The sequence below is a fragment of the Rhododendron vialii genome, chromosome 7a (genome assembly GCF_030253575.1).
Source record: "Rhododendron vialii isolate Sample 1 chromosome 7a, ASM3025357v1".
NCBI lineage: Eukaryota > Viridiplantae > Streptophyta > Magnoliopsida > Ericales > Ericaceae > Rhododendron > Rhododendron vialii.
Window position 1 is genome coordinate 1570983 of NC_080563.1, and position 15217 is coordinate 1586199.

The window sequence follows — 15217 nt, forward strand, 5'->3', positions numbered from 1 at the left end:
CCTCTTCACTTATTACTCTTAAAAACCTCTTTCAAAATCCAAAACGAACAGTTATATCTCGCAAGAAACTGTTAATTCTTAAGAATCTTAACTAGCAAGGTTATTTCACGAGTTTCTTATAATCTCTGTATTAGTTCCCAATCCAATCATAATCTTATTAGTTCTGAGCTCTTTGAGTAATCTCCGAATATTCTCTTAAGCTTGTTGATATGTTTGAACTTGCTGTCTGTAAATATTTTGATTACCTAAGACTGTATTATTTATGTATGTGTTTATCCAATAATACAAGTGGAATGCAACAAAAAAATATATTGATATCGATACTTTGGGGTTGACGGAGCGTCGGTTGAATAAAAAAAAAGGGAAGCCGGTGAATTTATTTACTATGTTTTAGTTTTTTTCCTTTGGAGTTGCTTCTCCCAGTTTACTGGTTTTGTTACCTCAGCTAGGTTTTCCCCAATTCAATTACCTCTACTCCGGACTCTGGTTTGACCAAATCCAGTGGTGGCATTTAGCAAATAATGTTTTCGGTGTTGGTTTGTGAGTTTGGTGCTAGTGTAACTGGTGTTGGTTCACCGGAGTGCATCAAGTGCCTGTTCGCAAGATCGGAATTGTGAAGTTCTGGCTTTAGAACTTGGGAATCTAGAGTGGACCTCACGTGCAGGTCGGTGGCTCCCGTCAGTGGCTATGGTCTGTTTCCATAGTAGGGTTCTTTGTAAAATATCCAAAAATGATCTTCACACTGTTTGTACCATATTTCACCGCCTGTCGATCGACCGAAAGGTGGCGTTTATGGGAATGCTTCCTATTTTATTATTTCGTATTAATAATATAACTAGTTTTATTTGTTTGCATTTTAATAAAGTGCAGGACACTTGTCATCGTCCTACACACTTTGAAGTTGAAGAGAAGTTATTTGGACAAGTGGCATGCTCCTACACACTTTGGAGTTTGTGGGAAGTTATTTGGACACTTGGAAGATGATGAAGAGTAGTGAGAAGTTAGGAAGTTATTTCCTACACATTGTATTTTCTATAAATAGCCTCTTTTGGCTTCATTGTAAACTCCTTCAAACAAATCAAAGTCTTCACTTTGTTCTTATTTTTGTCTTCCTAGGAGTAGGATTAAATTAACTCCCTTACTTCCAATGGGGATCCGTCCTTTTTGATTGTAAATCTACGTTGGAAAAATAACAAAGTCCATTTGTTATTTTTCTTCCGCTCCACCCCACTTCACTAAACCATCAATCCACTCCGCCCAATCGATGGGTCGATTCCGTTCTTGAAGATTGGCGGGTGACGGTCTTCTTTTACGAGTCAATTCATCACCACCAAAAAATAGCATTTGATTCATTCGCCATTTCTTTTCCGGTGAAGTCCTGAAACACGGCAAGGAACCTCAAATCCATTTGTGGAGACAAGCCGCATTCGCCTTTATTTTTGTTGTTGGCTTTGTTTCCCGAAATCTCCGTCGATTTCGATCGAGGGAAAAATTGGTAAACAATTTTGGCGCTAGAAGGAGGGCAACATTACTAAATCGGAAGTAATGGCAAAGATCAAGTGTGTAAACGAGAGCCTTTCATTGAAGGCTTGAACAATTTTGCAAAAAAGAAAACCGACCATTTTTTTGGCCAATTCCTGGATAGAGAGATCCATATATCTTGGTGCCTTTCAAGGCTTCATTTATGATAACAGAGGAAACTAATTTCCGGCAAAACATGGCCATTTGTAATGGCTTTGTTTTTCTTAGACAAAATCTAACAAACTGTATTCCGTGTGCATGGATGTCGGCATCCTATGAGTGATGGCCACCAGTTTATGAAGAAGCAAAAATGGCCAACACTTAGGCCAATTTATGGAAGGCCCAATCTTATAAGAATTTTTATACCGAAATCTTCTGAGAATTTTATTGCCATGCATCGATCGATCAGTGCCAATAGTTTGTGGCCTCGTTTCCTTTCCACAGGCCTCTAGTATCTAAAATGGCATTTAAGCCTTGCATTGAAGGCTTGATCAATTAAATTGTTCAAAGGAGGCCGCCATTTAATTGGCCAATTTTTGGAACAATCTGGGGGTTTACAATTTTGATCAATTTTGTTTTTAAAAAAAAAAAAACGAGAGAAGACATTATGATCGAAAACTTGTGTTTAGATATAAAGGGGCGAAAAGATCCTTGGCCATAAGTTGGCCTTTTACCCACGAATTGCTTCCCCATATGTGCCCAGTACAAACTTTGGAAGGGTACGGCTTATAAGTTGCCAATAGAGAAAGCGGCACTTAATTATATTTTGGCCAAACAAAGGCCAATGGCTGCTCATTAAATTTTTCGTTCCAGATTTTACAAGAAAATCAGAACATGTGTGGCCAATTATGAAATGAGAAATAGCCCTCTTTTGATATGGAATTTGCATGGGGGGCAAACTCAAGCCAAATTATGCAATGTAAATGGCTTTGGTGTTGAAACTCGACAGGAGTTGAATATAAGTCGACAGGAAAGCCTTGCAAGGCTTGAACAATTTATGGGCAAAGAAAGCCATTTGTTGGCCTGTTCAATGCTCGGAAGAAGGATAAGACCATTACGGCCTATCCCATACGGATATCTTCTCCGATTAAAAACGAATCGATAGAGAATCCTCCCCAACCTCAGCCGTTCTATCGATTGCCTTCTTTCTGTTGTTAATATGAATAAAAGACAAAAGGGTTACGTCGGCCATGCATTGGCCATTTATTGGACCATTCTGGGTTTGAAAATTTTGGAATCGACAGAGGTCCAATGGGAATGAGTCGAATTTTAAGCATTGCATTGAAGTTTAAATTATTTGTCCAAAAAATAGGCCATGTGTGGTATGTGGATGTTTGGCCTTAAATCTGGACACAAAAAAAGGTTCTTAATCAATTACGTACACGGCAAGATGTAGATGGTTATCTTTTAAAGGCCCTCATGGCTTTGTTTGGAAAGGCAGAATACTCCAAAGAATGCCAGAAAACAAAAGTAGGGATTATGATTTTGGGCGCCACTCATGATCTTAAAAGGCCTTCTAGTTTATGATTGTTGAATGGTTTTCAACTGTTTTAAAAGAGGCCATGGTTTATCATTAGAGATTGGAAAATTTTGAAAGGTCTTGTTGGCATCTACATCTTCATCCAGATTTTAGTAAGTACGATTGAAATGAGAAATAACCCTCTTTTGATATCGAGTTTGCATGGGAGGCAAACTCATCTTTCAAAGAGCCAATGTGGCTCGAAAGGGTGAAACTCAAAGCAAGTCAAGTTATGAGGATAATTCGACTAGAGTTTTTAATTTAGACCATAAATGGTCGATGTACAAAATGATCCACTATGGGTTCATGCATGGATATTATAAAAGCAGATTCTCGTCAATTGGCTTGCATATAGGCTTCGTTGAGTAAATGTATTCAATCCACGTGCTATTAAATTCTGTAATTAGACCCAGTTGCCCATGGTTTTTGTTACCGTCGATGGGAACACTCTTACGTCGATAATGGACAAGGCTAAGGAAGTTGATGCCTAATAGTATGTCTATGATATGCTTAGACCATATTTCCTGTTTTCCTTCAGTAATCAGTAGGAACTATAGGTGAAGCAAACTAATCGACGAAAGCGATATTATCCCATCATTATCGACAGAGGGAATATTGCCTCTTAAAAGCCAAACTTGGTTTTCGACGGCAGAATTCAGCCTTGAAGGCTTTGTTCAGCCAAAAAGTAAAAGCATTGGTGTAACATTTATCTAAAAACGCTTCGAGAGTTGGGGGGCAAATGTTTACACCGTAAAGAGTAATTACCCGTCGATATCGATATAGGGGTGATTTAAAATTAGTTGAATTATTCACTTGGGTTACGTTAGCACTTCACCCAAATGAATAAGGGGGGCATTGTTTGTACCATATTTCACCGCCTGTCGATCGACCGAAAGGTGGCGTTTATGGGAATGCTTCCTATTTTATTATTTCGTATTAATAATATAACTAGTTTTATTTGTTTGCATTTTAATAAAGTGCAAGACACTTGTCATCGTCCTACACACTTTGAAGTTGAAGAGAAGTTATTTGGACAAGTGGCATGCTCCTACACACTTTGGAGTTTGTGGGAAGTTATTTGGACACTTGGAAGATGATGAAGAGTAGTGAGAAGTTAGGAAGTTATTTCCTACACATTGTATTTTCTATAAATAGCCTCTTTTGGCTTCATTGTAAACTCCTTCAAACAAATCAAAGTCTTCACTTTGTTCTTATTTTTGTCTTCCTAGGAGTAGGATTAAATTAACTCCCTTACTTTCAATGGGGATCCGTCCTTTTTGATTGTAAATCTACGTTGGAAAAATAACAAAGTCCATTTGTTATTTTTCTTCCGCTCCACCCCACTTCACTAAACCATCAATCCACTCCGCCCAATCGATGGGTCGATTCCGTTCTTGAAGATTGGCGGGTGACGGTCTTCTTTTACGAGTCAATTCATCACCACCAAAAAATAGCATTTGATTCATTCGCCATTTCTTTTCCGGTGAAGTCCTGAAATACGGCAAGGAACCTCAAATCCGTTTGTGGAGACAAGCCGCATTCGCCTTTATTTTTGTTGTTGGCTTTGTTTCCCGAAATCTCCGTCGATTTCGATCGAGGGAAAAATTGGTAAACACACACTAAACCTCAAAAGATGTCTTGTACATCTGAAATTGTGTTGTATGTGGTTATAGCATCGAAAGACGATTTAAAAACGTATTGTAAAAGTGCAAGGCGAAATTTATTTTTCAAAATAGAGCCAAAAGAAAATAAACGAAATCGGCCATTGGGCACTTGATTTGGTGAATGCAATTTCCCAAAAAAAACCATTTAAGGGCCACGAGATGAGACGCCGTGGAAAATTGGACGTATTGTAGAGTTGAAAGCAAATTTGGTGATTATCGTGATGATCGGCCACTCAACACCGCTGCAAAGTGGAGTGCTTTATTCTAACAAGACCAAATTCATCTCCCATAACATGAACTTACATAATTGTATGGTAATGAAGAATCCCGCGGCGGTGAGAGACTTTTCTTATATTTTGTTTTGTTTTTGTTTTCTCTTTTCTTTTTATCGGGTTGTGGTTATAATTTTGTTCTTGTTGAATGACGTATATGAGAAGATCTCCCCATCAAAAAAATATAAAAAAAACCCCCGCAAATTAGTCATGTGACCATCGCTCAAAATCACTGAATAATTACTACAGACGTCAGATTAAGCTATCATCATTTTGAGAGGAAAAAAAAAAAAAACAGAAAACTGACAGGGGAGACATTCTTGCGGAGAAAAAAAATAAGTGGTGGGGTCCATTTTCCTACTATTGGGCAGAAATAACTAAAAAAGTTTGAAAAGAGTGATCATCGAGTGCAAGTTTGACATTGTTATTTAAAGAAACAAAAAAAACCGAATTTTCAGATCAACTTATGTATGTATAGGAGTATTAACAGATGAACTAAGAAGAGAACTAGAAGAGTTTTATTTTACCATCAAGATCCATCACATCCGATTCGTACAAATTAATCATTAATCGAGACTGTATAAAATTTAATCGAGAGCGTATAAACTAATACTACTAGAATCCATTATCCAAACCGTTAGTACAAAGGAACGTTCAAAGGACGCAGCCGTTACCGGAAAAAAATACAGACGGTCCAAACAAATTAAAACATTCAATGGGTACAAGAGCTTTGTAACAAAAACAAAAGACTAACTGAGCTTCTACATGAAGGGGAGTTACTTTGCATGGCCTTCAGTTCTTCCTTCCTAGCCACAAGCGCATGAGTGGCTGGTTTAACCCCTTCCAACACATCTTTTCGATCTCAATGTCAATTTCATTGGCATATCCTGGATTACCCTCAGGTACTCGATTGCGCTCACGAGTATATTTCGACCTCATAGTTGGATATTTACTTAATAAAGTATATTTCCCAGCAATTTTATTTTCTTCGAAAATTCCAAAGAGTTTGGGACAAAAGTATAGAAGAGTCTACGTTAACAGAAGAAGTCGTGGACCAACCTGGAAAATAGAATATGGCGTCTGGAAATACGATGGGGGTGGGGGCCGACACGACACTCCCATTCCTTGGAGCACCCTCCTCACATCTGAGGCAAGATCCGGCCGGTTGTGACGGTTCAACTCACAGCACCTCATTGCTATGTGAGCCAACTGCTGGGATTCCTCAAAAGGCCAGTCCCCAGCCGTTAGATCCAACAAGTTTTTAAAGTCCCCTTTATCCAACGCACCCTTTACTTCCTCGGCTATCCCCAAAGATGGTCTTCCGGTCAATAACCGCAACAAGATGATCCCGAATGAGTAAACATCTGATTTTGGAGTAGGTTCTCCAGTGGCGACAAATGAAGGATCAATATATACGTAAAAATGCCCATTGGACTAGTTATCCAACAGACTGCGGTGTTGTTGCTGGAGAATTCGTTTTGGTTAAGTATACGAAATATTCCAAAGTCACTGTCAGGCTCCGTTTCGAAACTCATTTTAAGTACTTATTTTTTATGAAGATAATTTCAAGCTAAAAAATAATGTGTCTACGCAAATAATTTTTCTAACAATATGGATATTGTTTTTATAGATTTTATCGAGATCTTTTTATATGGTGCAAAAAAAGTAAAAAAATAATTTTTTATTTACATTATTTTTGAGTTTAAAAATATAAAATAAGTACTTATTTTTTTAAGAAGGTATTCTGGAACGGAACTTGAGTTTGCTCACGTAGTTGGAATCTAACACAATGTTACAAACGCATCCTGCAGGATGATAACGATGCTATGGAATTAAAAACAGATATGTGGGGGTGAGTGAAATGACGAAAATGCCCCCTGTTTTGACAGATGGAGCTGATCATGTTAGCGCCAAGGACTTGATTGGTACAAAATTGATATGTTGGGGACTAAATGTCTTCAATATTTACGTTGGGGACAAAAATGAGACGAAGTAAATACTTTGGGAATCAAAAAAGTTAATAATGTTTCTCGATGCGATCAATTTATCCGGATAGTCTACGACTCTACACAACAATCCATACACAACCTCTCAGATACATGTAGATCCCACACACAGTATAAGCATTTGGACATTGCTAGAAAGGAGTCAAGACCGCAACTCTGTCCCAGAGGAATGCATCGTAAACACCCAAAAAAAAAAAGAAACCCCAAACAAATTGCGAACACTATCCACGAAAATATGTAAAAACAAATGCTATCCGTCACTTAATTTTGATGCTGATTTAAGTAACGAGAATACAAACTTACTGTATAAAAATGTAGTAACGGATGAACTAGAAGAGAGGACTTGATATTTTATTTTATCATCAAGATCTATCACATCTGATTCGTACAAATTAATCGAGACTGTATATACTAATAATAGAATCAATTATCCAAGCCGTTACAAAGGAACATTCAAAGGACGCAGCCATTACAACAAAATACAGACGGTCCGATAAAAACATTCAGAGAACGCAGCCATTACAACAAAATACAGACGGTCCAATAAAAACATTCGCAGCCATTACAAAAAAAAAGAAAAAGAAAAGAGACTACTGAGTTTCTACACGCAGTAAGTCTAACGGTACAGAAAAAGTGTATAGATTTTGTATGGGGCCCAGTACGGGTCCCACTCAAATGATCCGAGCCGTTCATTAAATATAAAACAGTTTTTTAAGGGCCCTCGTGAAAAATCAGTTCAATCCAATACTTATAGATGCTCAATCCAATAATAGAATGTTTCATTATCCGGGAATCGAAATCAAAAGTTAGATGATTGGATTGAGCATCTATATGTATCGGATTGAACTGATTTTTCGCGGGGGCCCTTGAAAAACTGTTTTACATTTAATAAATGGCTCGAATCATTTGTGTGGGACCCGTAGTGGGCCCCATACAAAATCTGTACGCAAAATCTGTACACTTTTTCTGTACCGTTAGACTTACTGTTCTACACGAGGGGAGTTGGCATGGCCTTCAGTTCTTCCTTCCTAGCCACAACCGCAGCAGCGGCGGTCTCCGCCGCGTGCAGTTCCTTTTCAACCTCCGTCTTCTTCGCAACCGCCGCCTTCAGTTCCTTTTCAACCTCCATCTTCTTAGCCCGTAGAGCCACAACCTCAACTCCAGCTTCCTCAAGCTTCTCCTCCATGCGGGTTAATTCTGCCATAGCAACGGTACGAGCAAGTGCGCCTTGAAGCAGAGGGAGATACCAGTCCACTTTGGCACCCAAACATCGGAGGCCCCTCCACTGTATTCTTGATCTCGGCAAAGGTGGTCTCATTCAACGGATTAGCACAACAGAGTTCAGCTTGCTGCATCAGAAAGTAGACGGTGTCCACGGCTGTCCTGACGAAGTAATCGCCCTTATTCAACACTTCTGCAAAGGTAACGGGCCAAAACTTCCAACACTTTGCCTAGCAACGAAAGAGCCTCTGGACAGTCGCCATAATGAGCAAACAATTTGGAAGGATCAAGAATCACGATTTTGTCATCGCGAATCAGCTTCACAATTCCGTCTTCAAAATGTTGAATGTACCGCCCACCTTGAACTGAGGTGCCCTCACTCAACCCTGCCTGACCTCCAACGGCAGGAACAATGCCCATAAAAACCTGAAAGCAAAAGGTGGACAAGTTAAGAACCTCGACAATACGAGAAAGCAAGTGCAAGAAAGGACTGAGAAGTTAACAGAGCAACAGAAGGACCCCCAATAGACAGAACCTGATCACCCTGAAGAAAATGACCAACACTACCCTCAGCAGCTTCTAGAGGGTGACTCTTCGCGGGGGGAGTCAGTTCATGATCCTCCAGGTCGTGAACTTCAACATCTTTAACCTCCAGATCGTGGACTTCAATCTTCTCAACACTCTGACCACGTACAACCTCAGTACTTTCCAGGTCAATATGCTCGATATCTCCAACCTCAATGACTTCATTTTCTGTACAAGAACCCATAGACGACAAATCAAGAGAGTTCATCAAAAAACAGTGGGGCCCGACACGACACTCTCATTCCTTCGAGCACCCTCCTCACATCTGAGGCAAGATCTGGCCGGCTCCGACGGTTGAACTCACAGCACCTCATTGCTATGTGAGCCAACTGCTGGGCTTGCACAAAAGGCCAGTCCCCAGCCGTTGGATCCAACAAGTTTTTAAAGTCCCCTTTATCCAGTGCACACTTTACTTCCTTGGCAATCCCCAAAGCTGGTCTTCCGGTCAATAACTGCAATAAGATGATCCCAAATGAGTAAACATCCGATTTTGGGGTAAGTCCTCCAGTGGAGATTAAAAAAGGATCAATGTACGTAAAAGTGCCCTTTGGATTGGTTATGCAACAGACTGCAGTGTTGTTGCTTGAGAATTCGTTTTGGTTAAGTATAAGACATATTCCGAAATCACTGAGTTTGCTCACGTAGTCGGAATCTAGGAGAATATTTGCTGGTTTTAGGTCACTGTGAACTATGCTGCCGGGATTGCAGGAATGGAGGTAGATGAGAGCAGAACAAAGCTCTGTTGCAATACGGATTCGAGTTTGCCATGAGAGCGGAGGAGATCCATCTTTGCAACACAGTCGATCTTCAAGGCTTCCGTTGGGAAGATACTCGTAGACAAGAATAAAAGATTCTGGACAGGCTCCGATGAGTGCGACAAGGTTTGGATGCCTCAACTTGCTCAAAACATTGACCTGAGCAAACAAACCAACACCAAAAGCTCAGATGTATACGAGTGCATGTTTAATACACTGCATAACCGATTAGTGCCATAATGCAGGAAGTTCGTTTTGGTTAACGTATAATAAATGTCCAGTTTCTGCATACATGATAACTACAATGTATAGTAAATTGTCGACGCAGCTAATAAAATTGAGTAGAAACGTCACCTCTTGTTCAAACTCTGATGGGCATTGCATGCTATTAGAGTGCAGCTTCTTTATTGCCACTTGAGTGTGACGAAGGAGACCCCTGTAAGCATTTCCATATCCTCCTTCCCCAATCTGCAAGGATTGATCAAAATTGGAAGTCGCTTCCACAATTTCTGAGTATGAGAACTCGGAGAAAAACTGAGGCGGAAGTGTATTAGCCGCCACCACCTCTGCCTGTTTTTCCTCAACAACTCTGCCCATTCTTTCCTCAGCTCCTCTGCTTCTTTAATTGCATTGTTACGCTCTATCTGAAATTCATCTCGTTCCTGCTTACACTTTTGCAACAGTTGCACATCAGAGAACATCTTCTGTTCCAAATCTTTTACCCTCTGCTGAGAGTTTGCAATCTGGCTTTCCAGAGATGATTTGTGTTCCAGGGCAATATCGAGTTCTTCTGCGACTACACCCACCTGCTGCTTCATCTTTTCAAGTTCTTGTTTTCCCCCAGCTAGTGCTTCCTCAACTTCTTTCCTTCGTCTTAATTCCACGGCATATAAGTTTTCCGATGCTTGGGCCTGCAAATTGGAAGTCATGATTGACAACTAGCACAAGATCATAGAGGCTTTCAATTTCAAGTTACACACGTAAATGTAGAACACCGTTTCTAATCCAAAGAGATGCCTACCCTTCTCATGTGGTTCAAAATATGATCAATTCAGATTGTTGATGTTTATGGGTCCTATTCTATACTCTGTATTATGTTAAATTAGTCTCAGGGTATGGAGACAAACATGCCCCCGGCATGTCGTGCCCTGTAGTTCTTGCATTGTCACATGTGTGTGGTGTTTCATGTCGTCGTCTGTGCTACTCAGGAAACACCTGCCCTTGGGCTTCATTCCCTTTTCCGAGATTGGGTACAAAAAGTATGTAATTTACTAATACGCTCCTCATCCATAGATGTAATAGGTAGACATCAACATTCTTTCTTGTAACTTTTTGTAACTACGATATCAGATATGTATGAAAAGAAAACAACAAATCTCCCTGCATATTCCAAATCTGAAACTAATTCATCAAAGGAAAGAAAAGAAACAAACTGCATTGTAAGAAAATGTTTACTCTGTGGATAGCGTCAATGGCATCTTTTTCAGCTTTCCGATGTCTCCTTGACTCGTCAAAGGCCTCTTGCTTGGAAGTCTCTACCTCTTCCATGGATTGTTTAAGCTGATCTTAAAGTTCGTCATTCGTATGTCCTTCCTGCTAAAATGATTAGCCGTTCAGCCACTTATTAATTATTAGACAAGTAAAATTCCAAAAGGCCCGCGCCACTGAACCCACTCATATTACCAAAGATACCAGACAACCAAGTTAAATGATGCCTTTATTACAATGCCCAAAAAATGTCAATATACATGCATGCTTCATCATCGTCACAGTTTGGAACATACCAATACACTGGAACGCAATGAAAACTGATGATGATCCTCTTTGGTCGAATCTACGGTCAAAGCTGAATCATCAGCCATGTCAACAGAAGACCATGATGAATTATTACGACTCATTGAAATTTCATCCATATCAACAGGATTCCCTTCTGCAGCAGAACTGCTGCAGGAAGTTACCCCACCGGAGTCATCCGATGACAAGGTTGAGACTTTCATCCCACGAAAGAGAGACTGTATTCCACGACGAAAATTCGGACCTGAACTGGTAAGTTTGAGCTGATAATTTGTCCCTTCTGCATCAGATCGTGATCTCAGCATCGAAGATGCAACCTGCATGCTAACTCCATCTGATGTCCCTTCTCTATATGGTTAAGGAACATGCATAGCAATTTTAAAGGTAGGCATCTTTTTCGATCAGGACTCCCTTCTCCTGTTATAAATTGATTTGAGAATGTTGTGACCATAAGTAAATGATCATAAGTAGGTGATCCATAAAGAGGATAGGAAGACACAACTGGGAAGTGATTTTAGCATTCCCTCTTTGTACCTGCACGGTTCTTTTTTTTCCTTTATTCAGACAGATCTACAACATTGTTTTTTTTATTTATATAACTTCTAATTAACATTTTCACTCAAGAAAGGGTGAAGTTGAAAATTCAAATGAATAAAGATGAAAAACGAGTGCAAATTTGTGAAAAACAATGCACGAAACACATAGCTCTAAAGTTTCTCCATTGAGGACATTTGGACAAATGCACATGCATACTCAACCCATTCAATGTACCTGATTTCAAACCAAACATAAATTTAAAAAAAGTGTAGCTTTACAAGGACCAGAATACGAACTTACAAAGTATGATGATCATAATCTCAAATAGTTGGAACTACGACTTGGAGAGTAGTAAGAACAAAAATTGCAAGCATACCTTGTGTGAACTAGGTGGCCTTTACAGATAAACTAAATGTGACAGAATGTAGGTGCTTGCTCACAGACATATATGGCTTTCTTAGACTTTGGCTCCATCATTTTCCTGCAATGTGAAGGCACAAGGGTAAGCGATTTACGGAAACAAATTTCCTCTCTAGCGCGATACGGATGAGGCGATGAGAAATTTCTTGTCAAGTTAAAACAGCGCAGATAAAAGCACTAGATAGTTAATGGCTTGTATGTATTCCTCATCACAAAAGGTGAGTTCATTACGGAACTACAGCTGAAAAGGTTTGCCACAACCAAATAACTACCCGCAAAGAAATGACAATGAACAAGTAAATTAAAAAGGTCTTAATAGGGTTGCTACTTTGAATAATGCTTGTCTGCTGCTGCTCCCATAACAAGCTTCCTGATACCATGCTGATTTATGAGTTCCACAATGCCCTTCTCAATATAGTTCATTTCAATGTGTAGCACGTCAACATGTACGTAGACAAGAAGAAAGACACAATACAAATGAAGTTATGTGAGTCCATTGATTCCTCTAGAGTCTAGGCAAAAGGAAATCATAGGTGTTAATATAAAATCAATAGCTTGGAGCTATTTGAAAAAACATAGAACTAAATATCGTAAGTGGTCCTACGTGGAGCAGAACAAACAAGGAAATTGTGTGATTCCTTCTTTCTATTGGAAGAATTTTCTCTTATAGTGTCTAGTAAAACTAACACAACGTTACAAACTCATCCTGCTGCATGATAAAGAAGCCATGAAATTAAAAAAGGTTGCATGGCTTTAAAAGAGAAGAATTAGAGAGTACCCCTGCACGGCTACACATTGTGCTGTAATCTTGTTGAAGCTTATTCATCTCTTGCCTCTCAGCCTCGCGGTATAACCAGTCGTGATGCTCTTTCAGTTGGCTTGTTGGAAATTTGGTACCCACTGCAAACCAAAAAGACAATAAAAACAGAGTGGATGTGAACATCCAAGAAATGACCGAAAACCTGTTTTTTTTTTTTTTTCTTTTTTTGACAATTGACTTGAAAACCATTTCTATACTCATTATTTATCAAATAAAACCCATGTCAAGAAAAGCTGGGAAGTGACAAAAAAAGAGAAAAAAATAGCAGTGCTTCAGCAGCAAAATCAACACACTGAGCAGAGAAAACACAATATCAGGCGGCAAGACTTAGAGCGGTTAATATTAACATGATTTTAACCCCCATGGTAACCAGGAGACCGTGCTACACATCATGTTTGAAGTGCAGATTCACATCATCAAAATTGAGTCAACCATCCAATTTCAATTAACTATCGAACAAAAAATGAAAATTCAGGGATTTTCAGTAACCAGGGAATTTTTTTTTTTTTTTTCTGATAAAAAAAATATGAAAATTCATCGGTTAACTGAAAATATTATACCGTATGTGTGTGTGTGCGTGCGTGAAGCAAGAAATATACTCCTCAGAATCCGCTGAGCAGGCTCATCAACATGAAGGAGGCATATATTTCTTCCACCAGAGTTCTGCAATGCCCATGTAATAACCGATTCGCTCTTTTTAACTTCCTTTCCCACTGCAACATACATCTTATCTTGAACAACTTGAACTGGCCGCAGTGGTGATTCCTCGATGGTTTCACTACTACTTGCCATGATTCCGGAGATATCCATGTCAGGGTATCTTAATGGATTGATTGAAGTATCAGTAAAATAATAACTGTATCTGTATGATAGTAGTTACGATAAATGGATTGAAATCATAGTATATGGCTATATGCCGCTAATGATTATCCTCAAAAGGGGTTGCTTGTCATATGCCACAAGTAACAGCCTACATAGTACATACTATTCATATATACATGCTATAATTATGTAAAGTTGCGCATACAATTTCGTAGCCGGCTGCCGACTCCGTCTCCTCTCTCTCTCTCTCTCTCTCTTCCGTGTGTAATCTCGTCCCAGTGTAACAAAGATACCTACAGTATATCAGGAAAAACTTTGTCTAATAAAAGTGATTGAGATCTATAAAAAAAAAGACCTATATTGCACATATAAAATATATAAATTGAATCGACTTTATACATTTTTTGAAGAAATCCGAAATTATAAAACCAACTTAGACAAATTAATCAATCAATTTCCTGAGTCAACCTAATTGCCCACAATTTGAGAAGGAATGAGTAGTATTTTACACTAGACAGAGACATCTTGCCTTAGACTTCTACTGATTACATGGATGAAGGTGAAATTATATGTATCTTAGAGAAATTCAATATGCCAAATTTAACCGGAGGGAAAAACATAAAAAATACTAACGGAGTAAAAAAAAATAGAGAAAAAACAAAAACAATTTAAAAATATATATGTTATTTGGCTTTTGGTCATAATGTATTGATTTTTAAGTTTTATCGTCAAGATGAATCTAAAAGCATAAAATTGAGACTTAAAACTGACAAAATTTGAAGAAAAAAAAACTAAACATAAGAGAAAAACATAGTAATTCGGACCAAACTATCTCTAAGTTTCAAATTAGTAAGACACAAACACAGTTGGTGGAATCAATCAACGATAACTGATTCAACTTTTTAATTTGATGGTGGGCAATTAAGTTGACTTAGGAAATTGATTGATTAATTTGCCTAATAAGTCGGGCGATAACTGATTCAACTTTTTAATTTGATGGTGGGAAATTAAGTAGACTCAGGAAATTGACTTGATTAATTTGTCTAAGTCGGGTTTTGGATATGCACTTAATTAAGATTTTGTACCACGAAGTAATTTGGATGCGAACTGCAGAAATCGGATGCCCAGAGTGAGAAGAAAAAAAGATTCCTTTTATTGACCTGAGACTAATTCCAAGATTCCTAAACCGTGTTACTATGATCAGTTCATCTAAAGAAAGAAAAGGTTGTTTAATGATATCAGCAAAAAAACTACTGTATTGATCAGTTCATTGTATCCTAA

The 15217-nt window shown here is 38.7% G+C and overlaps 1 long non-coding RNA gene and 1 pseudogene across 1 annotated transcript; both read right to left on the reverse strand.

The window, feature by feature from the left end:
- Positions 1-5670: 5670 nt before the first annotated feature.
- LOC131334541 (uncharacterized) lies at positions 5671-6770 on the reverse strand. Its single transcript, XR_009202208.1, has 3 exons — positions 6733-6770; positions 6091-6485; positions 5671-5910 (listed from the first exon to the last, which is right to left on the reverse strand). It is a non-coding gene; the product is annotated as an uncharacterized LOC131334541 (long non-coding RNA).
- A 2207-nt stretch (positions 6771-8977) lies between these two features.
- Positions 8978-14197, reverse strand: LOC131334894 (U-box domain-containing protein 33-like; annotated as a pseudogene).
- Between the last annotated feature and the right edge of the window lie 1020 nt (positions 14198-15217).